At 36.9% G+C, this 11,763-nt stretch overlaps 1 long non-coding RNA gene across 1 annotated transcript; it reads right to left on the bottom strand.

Moving 5' to 3' along the window:
• Positions 1–674: 674 nt before the first annotated feature.
• LOC123869528 lies at positions 675–5,986 on the bottom strand. Its single transcript, XR_006796916.1, has 3 exons — positions 5,906–5,986; positions 1,794–1,796; positions 675–684 (listed from the first exon to the last, which is right to left on the bottom strand). It is a non-coding gene; the product is annotated as an uncharacterized LOC123869528 (long non-coding RNA).
• Between the last annotated feature and the right edge of the window lie 5,777 nt (positions 5,987–11,763).

The following is an 11,763-nucleotide window of genomic DNA, read 5'->3' as shown; positions in this document are numbered from 1 at the left end:
TAAATTTTCTTCTTTTCCCTTTTTCTACTACCTAAGCGTAACTCCTCCTATCAAATCAAATCAGTTTTATTTGCTTAAATACAGGTTAAAACAGTATGTAATTACAAATTCGTTTTGGTATCACCACATTTGCCATGGAATGGCATGCAAATTGCGTGCGTGAAACATTAGAAGTAACATCACTCAAAGTCCATATTACCTACTACGGAAAACGTGACTAATTGACTGATCTATCGTATGGACAGGCTCAAACTACTGCGGACGGTTAGCATGCAGATAGATTATGACGTAGACATCCGCTAAAAAAGGATTTTTGAAAATTCAACCCCTAAAGGGGAGAAATAGGGGTTTGGGGTTTGTTTGTATGTAGAACAGATTTTGCATTTCTTACCACTTACGGGACAATCCGGAATATCCCGAATATTTGGCTAGCATACCTGAAGAGCAGGCCGCAGGCGTGATCGCTAGTAACAGAGCTTTTGCCTATGAGATTTATATACCTATATATCCGGATTCTCGTTGTAATAAGTAGGTATATTCCATTACTCAAAACAACTTCGGTTACCGCTAGCTCCTCGTGTTCTTGTATTTCAATTTAGTGTATATTCATAAAAAATATACAATTTATTGTATTCGACCGGCTTCTCTAGTTTTTAACGAGAACGACTCATTAACTAAGTACCACTTTTATACGTAAAAGTGTCTGTTTTATGAGTGTTTAGTTTTTCTAACCACTTTATAATACTTGGAATACAATATCAGAGTACCTCCCATGAACAAGTTATTTTAGTTTTTTTTTAATCTGAATATTTCACGTCAAGTCTACCTCATCGAGTGAAACAATATTAATGTGCGGAAACTGGTAAGCAATAAATAAAATATATCAGTTAAGTTTAAACGATATAACGAAGTAGAAGGAATTTGGGGACATTTGAAGGCTTTTGATATGAATAGGCTCCTAAGCGTAGACTACCTATACGTATTTTGACAGAGATTTCATATTACTGGAGGGGAAAGACAAACTTACAAAGATACATTGGGGGTCAAAAAAACCGGACAAGTGCGAGTCGGAATCGCACTGAGGGTACGCGGGTTTTTTTTGACATTTTGCACGATAAATCAAATCTATTATGCATAATGAAAAATAAAAAACTGTTTTAGAATGTACAGGTAAAGCCCTTTCATATGATACCCCACTTTGTATAGTTATCTTACTTTGAAAATTGAAACACATTTTAATTCTTTTTATGATGTAACCACAAATTCACGGTTTTCGGATTTATTCCTTTACTTGTGCAGTAAGACCTACCTACCTGCCAAATTTCATGATTCTAGGTCAACGGGAAGTACCCTATCGGATTTCCTGACAGACACGACGGACGGACGGACGGACAGGCAGACAGACAGACAGACAACAAAGTGATCCTAAAAGGGTTTCGTTTTTCCTTTTGAGGGAGGAACCCTAAAAAACGCCTTCAAATCGTAACAATTAAATCAGAGTGAACTTACTATAATTAGGTCTATTGTTAACAATGACGTAAGCTTATCACTTGTGAACATAATATTTCTTTAATAATTACTTGAAATAGGGGTTTGAAATTCGTGTAGTCCAAGCGACGAAGATACGGGCTGAGCTAGTTCCGTATATTACCGCAAGAGTTCATTGATAAAAAAGCTATATTAACAAACAGAGTAAAAACAGCTCCAACCCCAATTTAAGTGAGAAAAAACCATAACCTCTCCTCGTATTGACAGTACATAGTGGTTGTTGAGGTTACTGTGCGGCACATCACTGCCTCTAGGTAATGTAACTCTGTGGGTGTTGGTGTTTATTATTTACGCTGGGTGCACGTCGGCGGCCTTCGCTGGCTGAGAGGCTGCGGCCTGCGAGGCAGGGGCTGCCACTTTCACTCTGCCACGGAACCATGCAACTATGAACAAATGACACAAGTAGAGAAGGCATTATGTTGATATCGCGGGCATTAACTGCTTCAAGCCATAGTGTAAAGAGGCGAGTAAATAGAAATGCGAATTTTCTCTGCTAGTGTTATAAGATTCCAGTAGGTATTACGAAAGAACCACTTTTATTTACGAGTGTCACAATATATGGTAAACTACATTTTAAGAAAATAATGAAATACATTTTGAAGTAAGATTTTATCAATACAGGTAAAATGCTAACAAAGTTGTTTAGTTTTTGTACTATCTCCTGAAAAGTAAGGGAATTTCAGATCCACAATACGTTGTTGAACTACGAGTAGATATATTATGCTTTCAGTGCTTTAATACCACGAACGAGTATGTTTCGTCAAAATAATGACAGTGGTTTTTGCGTGATGCACGTGTAACAAAGTGTGTTAGGTACAATTTTATCGAAGTAGAGTTTTAAAAAATGTTGGTTTTCAAAATGAAAATAGCGAGTAAACGAGCAGCAACGTTGATGGCAGGCAGCAGCAGAAATCAAATAAGTAATCACCGCCGCCGCCCATGAATATTTGCGTCACCAGAGGAACCGCCAATTCATTGCCAGCCTTACAGAAATTGATATAGTTTTGCAGAGCTCTAATCTGAAAATTTTATTTTAATGCCCGTGATTATTAATTGAGATGCCTGCTACCTAGAAATAAAAGAAATTGGCAATACATATTACGGCAGTTTTTTTACTATTTATTACAGAAACAAATCTGAAAAACTTAAAAATGATCATTTTTGCTCGAAGATATAAGATGTAATTGATAGTACCTATTTGATCTCACCTACAACCCATAGGTGCTTATAAGAAATCATGGCTTTTTACCAGCCACCCTGTATAATAAAAGAAAATACTAGCTGCCTGCTATTATGTCAACGTACTTCAACCGCTGCGTCTAGAAACTTGAAATTTTGCATAAAGTATAAGCTCTCAATATAACGTAATCCACCACTAAGAACGGATTTTGAGACATTATTTTTCAACAAAGAGATCTGTAATTAAATAAATTCATGCGGATGAAAACTAATAGGTAGATATTATAAGAAATAGTAAATAATATTATTTACAAACATCGACATATAAAAATTATCTAGTAGGCAACTATACCCACACATCATGTTTTGATTCGTGCATGAATGTTTTATTAATCTTTGAATCTATGATAAAAATATTTAATATTTATTGATTTTAAATTGTTTTAAGTTAAATAAGCTATGTCATAGTCATAGATATGTTACATAAAATGAAATCAATTTAGCCAGACGGTAGTCTGTTATCGTAGGAAAAATATTTTATAATATATACCTACCTATTATAAATACAGTTTAATTACACGTAGGTATACAAGTAAGGATATTAGGTAATTGATATTATATTCTGTCAATAAGGAACAAAACTCATATTAGCAAAGTATCTGTGTATATGTTCATGTGCAGTGCAATGCAAGGAGTTTATATTCTATGCATGATTCTCACACACACTGTTGCTAACTCGCTAAGACAGCTTTCGCGTGCCTTCGGAATGCCTTTATGCCATAATATACGTTTGACAATCCTATATTTTTACTCGATCCACAAAGTTCTATAATCCATACTAATATTATAAATGCAAAAGTGTGTAATGCCTGTCTGTCTGCCTGTCTGCTAGCTTTTCACGGCCCAACAGTTTAACCGATTTGATAAAATTCTTACATCCCGGGGAAGGACATAGGCTACATTTTATCCCAGAAAATCAAGAGTTCCCACGGGATTTTTATAAAATCTAAATGCACGCAGACGAAGTCGCGGACTATCTTCTAGTCTTCTATATACCTTTGTTACGTGTCTTAGTAGGTAGGTAACTTAGTGAGGATAGGACTTTTCCCAATTGCTTTTTGCTATTCAGTGAGAGTTAGCCCGTGATTACTAAGTATGTTCAGATCTTCGCTTATTCACGATTAACTTGGAAGAGATTTCTTAAGTAGGTATTGACTCTACTGAAAAAGGAATAAATACTTACTAGTACCTATCTAGGTAGGTACCTTATAATAAAAAATTTGATCGTCAAAACAATCAAAAAATAGTTGTTTCACAGCAATATAAATTATGCCCCATGTAAGGAAAGCTTATTTTCATTATGGAATGCGCAATGATAGGTTATTTACCTACTCAATTATATAAAACGTAGATATTATTATAATTTATAATACTAACTAGTCAGGCAAGATTCTTTGAAACCATGTACATGCACGAGCAGCGATTTAACTAAACGACATCCTAATTAATACGTTCGATTAAAAAACCTCTACATAGACATGTCATCGCTTGTCATAAAAGTAATACAGGCGTACATAGATCGTGCGTGCGCGCATTTCAAAACCGGTGTTGCGCAATATAAGGTCGACGCCAAGGACGCAAGTTCGTTGCCAGAAATAAATTACTGTTTATGTCTGTCTAGTATCCACACGAACGTAGGTACAGGTACCTACTAGCTACTAAGCCCCAGCTCTACACATTCCTCCACGAAGCTTGGTACAGCTCAAACAATTTAAAAGCTTCCACGCCTCACGTAATATAGGCAGTAATATACCTACCTACATTATACTAAATAGAAAACCAATCATATTTTTTTGCAGATCACTTAAATAGGGTAAAAATATCGATATTTTGAAATAATAAAGTTCTTAGTAAACGAGGAAATCAAACAGGAAAGCTGTCTCTGATTAGGGTAAAGAGAAAAGTTTCCTTCAGCTAACATAATACCTGCCATGTAAACAAGTTTTGCTGTACGTTGCTTCACATTCTATGAATATCATTTTCAAACCAATTAAAAGATCTAAATAACAGTAAGAGTAATAAAGATTTCTTGATGTGACAATTTGTATAGATCTGCCACCTGATTAGTGCCATTACATCGCGATTCTTGCTTCCTTACAGATTCTGTCTCACTCATTTCATTTCATACTTAACTTTAACTGGTAAATATACCTACCTGCTTAATTTATTATAGGTAACAAAAGATGCATTAATAAAACCTGGTTGATCCTCAGTACTCTCAGCAGCTGACGCACCGTCTGACGAAGAAAGAAGGATCCACGGTCGATTTCTAGAAGATATGGTTTTTGAAAACCTTAAACCTTGAAAATTAATTCCATTGAACAAGTAGTAAAAAAGATTCAATTCTAAATGTATCAGCTCCGATGTGTAGGTATTCGTAGGTACGAGAACTACGAGATTTCTTGAACGAAAACTTTTTCAGTCTAAAATTATCTACTCTACCATACCTAATACAGCGTTCAATTTTAATTCAGATTATATCTACCTTTCATCAGGTGAGTTCTGTTTTACATCAAACTAGCTAACAAGGCAAGAGTGAATAGGCATCTTCTAGATAAGCGTGCTTCAACTTAGGTAGACCTTCCGTTGTCGTCAAGCGCAAGCCTAACCTGAAATACTTAAAATAAAAAATAACTTATCATTCGGTGAGATCGTGGTCAAGAGCAAACCTGTAACTAATAAAAAAAATTATAATTAGATTGTGGTTAAGGATATAAATAGTTAAATGCGGTTGTCCAGTAAATAGCGAAGATCTCGGCGCGGGCGCAGGTCTCGCGTCGCGGCCCGCGCGGGGAGCCGGCAGCCGGTTAAATATGTCACCACCGTTATACGGCCAAGGCACGTGAGTGACAAGTCGCATTACATACCACAATCATAACACCACTATTTTTATTTCTTATCAACAGCGAGCCGGATGAAAATCATTATTATTTAGTCCAAGCTCGGCAGTTTAGCAACTGAGTTAGGTAGGTACCTACACAGATTTTAAGTTGTTGAACCCAAATTCGTACACAGTTGAATTAAATTAATAAGGTCTCATAAACACCTTACGTATCTTCTGTTGGAGTTGTGTTGAGTTGAAAATCACCAAACAAACAAATGGAAAACTTAGCCTGACTTAAGTGAAGACCTGATGAATAGTTTCGGAGATGGAGGACGGAACTCCTAAACGGGTAACAGCAAATCAATAGTGATCAGTGACTTAAGGGTTACGTTTAACTTATCACCAGATATTACAAAATATAACGTCAAATAAATACTTTAACCAATCACCAAAAATAGTAAATGATCACCAAAATTAAAACACCAATTTATTTTGAAATAATAAGCAAAAAATGTACTGTGAAAGCAAATTACTACCAAATAAATCATTATTAAAGCATAAATATTTAAGGATTATCAAATTTGATCCACACTTTAATCTAAAATATCATTCAAATAGTTATTTAACATCGCATTATTGGACTTATTTGCTTTTGGTCTTTGAATACTTTTGAAGTGCCGTCATAGATTAAACAGCTAGTAATAATAATTTGATTTTTGATGCCCGCGACTTCGTTCCCGTGGATATAGGTTTTTAAAAAATCCCGTGGGAACTCATTGATTTTCCGGAATAAAAAGTAGCTTATGTGTTAATCGAGAGTATAATCTATTTCCATTCCTTTCAGCGAAATCCGTCCAGTAGTTTTTGCGTGAAAGAGTAACAAACATCCATCCATACATAAATACTAACTTTCGCGTTTATATTAAGTAGGATATGCGTATGAAGTATGGATACTATGTTGTCAAAATAATACTTAGGTAAGTAAAATTTTGAGGTACTCGCGTGGCACGCTCGCACGCCACGTGCTAGTCTCGTACGCACCTCAACAACAATCTACTTTCACCGTAAGGGCGTCGTCACATCAGGTAATTTGTTAGACCCACTAGCGGAAAATTCCGATAAACATCGATATTGAAATTGCCAAACTCCAAGCGACGTCTACTGGTAATATTTAGTACAGTACAATTCGATCTGCCCATGATCCGCACTGAAACCTGCTTCTTTATGCTAGCACCCTAAGGAAATAGTAGGTACTAGGTATCTGTTATCTTTAATTTTTTTAATTAATTCAATATTCGGCTTTGGGTCAACGTTCTACAGCAAACACCACAGGTTTGTAACCATAGATATGTATTTGTAACTCATTTCGTCTACGAGCTAGAGACCTGTGACACGCGGACAGACAGACAGAAGAGTGACATTAATAGGGCTGCGTTTTTACCCTTTGGGTAGGGAACCCTAAAAATGGCAGTAACGAAACTCTAGGGAACCCTAAAAAGTAATTGTAAGTAGGTTTTTGTTCGGGGGTTTACAGTAGCTATAAAACTAGCTTTTGCCTGCGACTTCGTCCGCGTGGAACAGTCTAAAGATCGTGGCATTGGTAGGCGTAATGTGTGTTTGTGTCGGACGGGACGTGATGATTTCTTGACATCAGTGCATATGAAAATACATATTATAGAGACAAAATATAATGTACGAGAAAATGAACAGGACAGGACGTATTGTCCCGTATATTTTGAGATTACATTGGTACCTGCGGGCTAATTTGGATTTATTTTCAGATATTTCATCCACAAAGTGTTAGTAACAGTAGACTTTATTAACCACGTTAGTAATTATTAATTTATGCCCTCAACTTTTGCTTCGATTACACTAAACACCTAATCCGGACACTAATTGTGCCATGTACGGAGCCCGAGTATGGCAAAACCACGTCCAAGCCTATCTACCTACGACCTAAGCACGTCACTACAACTGGTGCGATACGAGTATGAGAGATAGCTACGTAGATACCTAGCTACCTATTGTAGAAAATAATAATTCCATACAGGGTTGAAAATATTCAATGCGCGCTCAATATGCAGAAGAAAAACGATCATCATCAGCATGGGTCTCCTCTCAGAAAGAGAAAAGTTTAGACCATAGTCTGCCGCGCTGGCCAAGTGCGGATTGGCAGACTCCACACACCTTTAAAACATTATAGAATACTCTCAGATATGCAGCTCTCCTCTCAATGTTTTCTTTCACCGCTAAGCAAGTAAGATTTAGTTGCTTGAAACGCACATAGCTCTGAAAAGTTAAAGGCGCATGCCCGGGATCGAACCCTCGATCTCTTGAAGAGGAGGCGGACGTCTTAACCACTAGGCTACCATGAGTTTCAGAAAAACAATAGATGGCGTTTATACCAGGGCATGTGAGTAACTAGCCCGTATGACTTCATTACAAAAAAAATATATTACTTACTTAATTTGTAAATTATTTCTGATAAAATTATAATAGGTACAACGGTAGGTACGGTAGGTTCAATTAACGAAGCATTTAAAAATAATATATTTCCTATTTGAATCCATACTAATACAACTTATTAAAAATGCGAAAGTGTGTATGTCTGTCTGCATGTTTGCTAGCTTTTCACGGCCCATCTATTTAACCAATTTTGATGAAAGGGTAATGACATATGCGTTGGGTAGTAGGTAGGTACATAATTATAATAATTCAATGGACATAGGCGACATTTTATGCCGGAAAACAAAATGATTCCCAAAAATCTAAATCCATACGGACGAAGACACGGGCATCACCTAGTTGATAGAGGTATATAAAAAGAGAAACAACTGACTGACTGACACACCAACTTATGCTCAAACTGTGCTGTGTAGTAACTAGAGCTTTGCCTGCACGAAAATATGTAAACCCACACTAAGGAAGAGTTTTCAGAAATTCCACCAAAGCGAAGCCAGGGCTGTTCAGCTAGTTTTGTATAAAAGTAATAAAATAATGCAAGGAAAAACCAGTTTAATATGTGCATACTTGGAATATTTTGAGAAGAGGCCTGGGTTCGATGGCCGCGGGCCGCTGCGCGCTACATATAATATGCGAGTGACACCTAATTATGCATTACATACGTTTACTTACTAACCAATCAGTATCACCATCAGATATCGACACTTTTTCTCACAGATTTTAATAGACTTCATCAAATCAACACCTTTCACTTACATATTATTATCATATCAATGCTTGGACATTATTTTAATCGCGATCTACTTGAAGTTTTATGGGTATTTAGGTATGTATATATAGTAAGTAATAAAAATAAAAACCGTAAAGTGTTTAACCGAAAAGAATGATTGCATGTATTATTTTTCTTAATAAACATAAATAAAATTGATAGTGCCATTGGTTGTGCCGAAGTCGAAAAAGAAATCGTAAATTAATAAGTACCTCTCCTAAATGAATCGCGGCACAGTTTTGGTTTTATTATGAGCCTTTTTGTGCAACATTGTTGTAACAGTTTATGCACCTATCATACTCATATAATATGAGGAGCAGTATGTGGTAGATATGCCGAGCTTCGAAAGCTTGCGCTCGAGCTTACCTACTCCGATTCATTCGTAGCTTTTTGTCTCAGGGAATGCGAGTCGTCAGACTTTGGTCTGGTCCGTAAGACCAACAGTGCGGGGGGCCCGTGTCTTGCCCTTTTGTTTTTATACCCGTGCAAGAATGCAAAACAATTATAATTCCCTCGGGGATAAGTCGTCGCGGTCCTCGGGATCGACTCCATAATCACAGACGATTTTCGTTCTTCTGCTATCTCATTCGTGTTGCGGTTTTGGAAAATATAGGCTTAATTGGATTAGACTGGGTTGTGAGCTGTCAACGAAACCTTTGCTTAGTCTACATAAACGTTAATGGATAACAGAGTGGTCGCAGAGGAAGAAGGACGCTGGCGGTCGCGCTCTCAGAGGCACCGACTCTGGCCAATCCATTTAGGTTAATTACGTCGAGATGGGGATAAATCGGCGTCCAGCCGTCCACCGTCGAGTTACGAGCGAGCCGACTATAAAATAAATTATACCCACTTCGTTCGCCTCCACTCAGTTTTTTGTTGGCGGCCACGGTAGAAAAAAACAAAAGTAATACTTCGAGAGGACGAAATATACGAGGCAAAGACAAAGCTTAAATTTATCTACTGATAATATAGACGTAGGGCGGCGGGCGCGGCAGACGCGGAGTTGCCGGGTGGCCGGCCAAATTATACAGGCGGGCATTCCTGCGTCCGAGCAAAAACATGATATATCGCCGCCTTGTGACGAAATATTTGAAATTTGGAGACCTGCCACACTCTAAATGGAATTCACTTTAAATATTATCTCCAACATTCTTTGTCGACGACTTTATAAGCGTTTGCGTGAAATTTTTACCTAGCAAGGTAATCATTTTGTCGGCCACTTTATGTCTGTTTGTTTTTTGCTCGTATTTAATCACCAATTCTGCTGTTTAAAATATATAGGCTTATCTAAGTATGTACTTACATAAAATCACTACACAGACCTAAATCATGAAAAAAGTACCTATCTTAGAATTTACTGTCACAAAACTTATTTACCTAAACCACTCTCCAATATTATGAGAGAGGCACTACTGAAAATGTGCTTCAAGTCAGTAGTAGCATGTGCAACTGCATTATACTGGCGGCGGACGGTTTTTGTGAATCTATGTTCTTATTGATGTACTTATGCATTTTCAGTACCTCCTGAAACACCCTTTTAATTCGGTTTAAGTGGCGGAGGTGATTTGTCGCGAATATGATACCAGCTGACAGCTTTTGGGAGTACTGTGTACGTACCTATCTGTACGTCTATACCTAGTCCAATTTTTTCCTAAGAAAAATCTAGATCAAAGTTGAAAACAGATCCCAGAGCATTTGCCATAATCATGTAATGCAGAAGAAGCGCCATATCAACTGTGCCTTGTCCTGAAACCCAAAAAACTATATTTTTATCTCTACATCAAAATGCAATCACTTAGTGTTTTGGTAGATGTTATGTCGGCATAAACTTTAATAAGAATCCTATTTCCTTTAAAATACCTAGCATCATTAGTAACAAATCAGGGTCTTATTCTCATTAATATTTATGAATCGGTAGCACCAAGTTTTCCTGAAGGTTAGTGAAGTTAGTTATTTTGACTACAATTTTGAGAGGTCACAGCCTGCCTCTGTCTAACAAAAGAAACATTCATTATTTTATATATGGTACCTAGCTGGGTAGTATGCGACGCATGTTATGTCTAGTAGGTACCTAACTACTCAGTCGTTATTTTGGTGATGTTTTGATTTTTTATAGAAATAGTAGCTGGTGCCCACAATTTCGTTAAAGTGGATATGGTTTATACACCCATCCATACACACAAACTTTCTCGTTTTTAATATTGGTATGTAGGATAGGATTGATCTCATATCTTGATGTAGAAACCATCAAAGAACTGAAAGTATTATTGAAAGACTAGTTTATATCTGCCACTGTTGATAAAGCAGGTAACTGCTATTTAGTTATTTAGACCTATAGGTTTGGAATTTCGAATATTCCTACAGTGCAGCTAGAGCTTTAAGGACAAAGCATTATAAGTACCTACCTACTATTTCGTTCCAAATGTGAAAACAATCGCCATAACCTACCTAAAGCAGGTGTATTTACGGAGGTTCATGCTCAAGGAACTACAAGCTTAGTTCGCTATAATCCGTCAAAACAGACAAATCTACTTTAGTACTTCCACTACTACAGAAGCAGAAAAAGCAAGCAATACACACCGACAACATACAACATTTTAGAACACACTCAACGTATTGCAATTGTGCATTGTGGAGTCTACATCTCCTGAGGGTGCACCGGCGTAGGAGTGGAACGAACGTTGAGTGTGTTAACTACAAGATAATATTTTGTGTGGTGATGTTTTTTTGCCTCTTTAGCAGTGAGATAGATGACCGGCGGTACATATCAAATGCTGCATGTTATACCATACAGATTTGTCTGTTTTGACGAAATTGTAGATTCCTAATGTGTGATACTATTCTGGGTATCTCTTTATTCACTAAATCTTTATATCTTAGATATTGGATAAATTCTCCTCAAAGGAAAACGTTAAATTAT

The sequence above is a fragment of the Maniola jurtina genome, chromosome 11 (assembly GCF_905333055.1).
Source record: "Maniola jurtina chromosome 11, ilManJurt1.1, whole genome shotgun sequence".
Classification (NCBI taxonomy): Eukaryota; Metazoa; Arthropoda; class Insecta; order Lepidoptera; family Nymphalidae; genus Maniola; species Maniola jurtina.
This window is presented reverse-complemented; position numbering and strand designations above follow the sequence as displayed.